Source organism: Diplotaxodon limnothrissa, linkage group LG8 (assembly GCF_057381915.1).
Source record: "Diplotaxodon limnothrissa isolate DT_005_m linkage group LG8, D_limnothrissa_male_GT1.1, whole genome shotgun sequence".
Lineage (NCBI taxonomy): Eukaryota > Metazoa > Chordata > Actinopteri > Cichliformes > Cichlidae > Diplotaxodon > Diplotaxodon limnothrissa.
In genome coordinates this window covers 12856295-12858268 of record NC_140603.1, presented here as the reverse complement: position 1 = coordinate 12858268, position 1974 = coordinate 12856295, and positions in this window count along the sequence as shown.

The following is a 1974-nucleotide window of genomic DNA, read 5'->3' as shown; positions in this document are numbered from 1 at the left end:
GAAAACTAAACTAATCAGTTTAAAAGAAGAAATGTCCACGCAAGACCGACATCCTCACGGCCCCATCACAGAAGCTGTCAGGGCAGGGCTGACAAAGTCTAGCTCCAGGATTCAGGAACAAGGGCGGATCACGGGTCTATAATTATGCTGAGCAACAGCCTTAACTATTGCTGCCTTCTGTTGGTGTGAGTGGAAAAGAGAAAACGCAGCTGGAAAACGGTTCACTGGGAAATAGTTGTTTCATAGGCTACAAAAGTGTATTCACATTCCTGAAAAAGAAACGGATAATAACTTAAAAAATAAATCTTTAAAAACGTTTCGCAAGTGTCTTTTAAAAAATAAAATAAAATAAAAAAATCCAGCTCTTATAGCCAAGATCATCATTGCAACCGTGGTTGGCTCCATCTGGTGGCAGTACCCGGATGCACGACCTGGTCTCTCAGCAGTCCCTGAAATAGTCACGAAATGTCTATTGGACACGAATTTTCATGCATTTATGGATTTTAACCTAACTGAAAAAAAAATCGGGATCAAACGTGTGAATACGTGAGTAGTTTTCATAGGTCAGTCCATCGTTTTTTGTTTTTTTTTTTCAAATTATGGCTTTAACTACCATATTTGTGTTTTTGAGGTCTAAATTGCTATTTACAAGTTTGTAGTTAATTCTCCATGTCGATGTTTGTGTTAGTTTCAGAATCTTACGTGTGTGTGTGTGTGTGTGTGTGTGTGTGTGTGTGAACATCTTGTTGTTTAAGCCTTGTAGATAAAGGAACTACAAGGCGTACAACTGAAAGTTTCGGAGCGTCCAGGTGGTAGTTATGCAGGTATGCAGTTAGTGGGATTGGGTTAATTGGTGATTCTTAAATTGGTGTGAATGTGTTAAGCTCCAGTCTCCCTGACAGGATGAGTGAGAGACAATGGATGAGTAGTTCTGGGTAGTTTTTAATAATGTCTACTAACAGTATATCATATTTTAAAATATATATAATACATATACATAATGTTTCCTCTAACAGTTTCTGCCTGTGCAGGTTATTCATTCTGGACACACCAAAACCAAAGTGGGGGTACTTAATAATATAATTATTAACATATGTGTTATCATTTCCACTTGTCCCTTTTTATTTTTACTTTTTACGTGCATTATAAAACACTCAGTGGGTCAGTTTGAGCTTATTCATTATTATTGACTTCTTGACTGTTATTGACTCTTTTATCAGATGGATAAAAGAAGGTTGCTTTAAATGACATTGCAAGCCTAAAAGGAGATCAAGTTCAAGGACTTGCTCAGCAGACTGTGAAACACTGGGACTTGAGTATATTCATTAAACATAGTAAGACAGCACTTTTGATAGCTCATTATAAGGAAGAAAACTGCTGCTGGTTGCCTGGCAATGATTAAACTACATCAGTTGAAGAACGGTAAGAATAGCTGAAAATATGCCACCATATCATGACTTTTCGCTTTTACCCTCTCTTAATTTTGAATATAGATGTTCCTGATTTAATATCTAGGATTTCTGGACAGTCCTACTTATGGTAGAAACTATATCCCATATACATAGATTCTTGATAAAGCTCAGAAAGCTCAGCCTTTTCTTGGTGGTGAATAACTTTGCTTCTTTAAATGATTAACCCACAGAGGTCTGTGGGGTTTGTGGCTCTGTTGCCCCAAATAGACTTTGGAAATTCTCAGGTCTCCTTGGCAGTCTCTTCAGAGATGTGTTGACTATCTTTTGTCGGTGTGGTCAAACATTTGCGACCGATAGCTTCTGTGGATGTGGACATTCCTTCCCTGTCTGAAGACAACAGGCTTTGTTTGAGGACTGCATGAAAAGCGAGAGGAGTGGACAGAAACAACGGCTGTGCATGGTTAGGCTCAAGGCACAGCCAGGATCGCGGAGTCGACTCAACTCATTTATACAGAAGTCTTGGCTTCTCTCTTCATTTCTTTTTTTCATGCTCACCATAAAA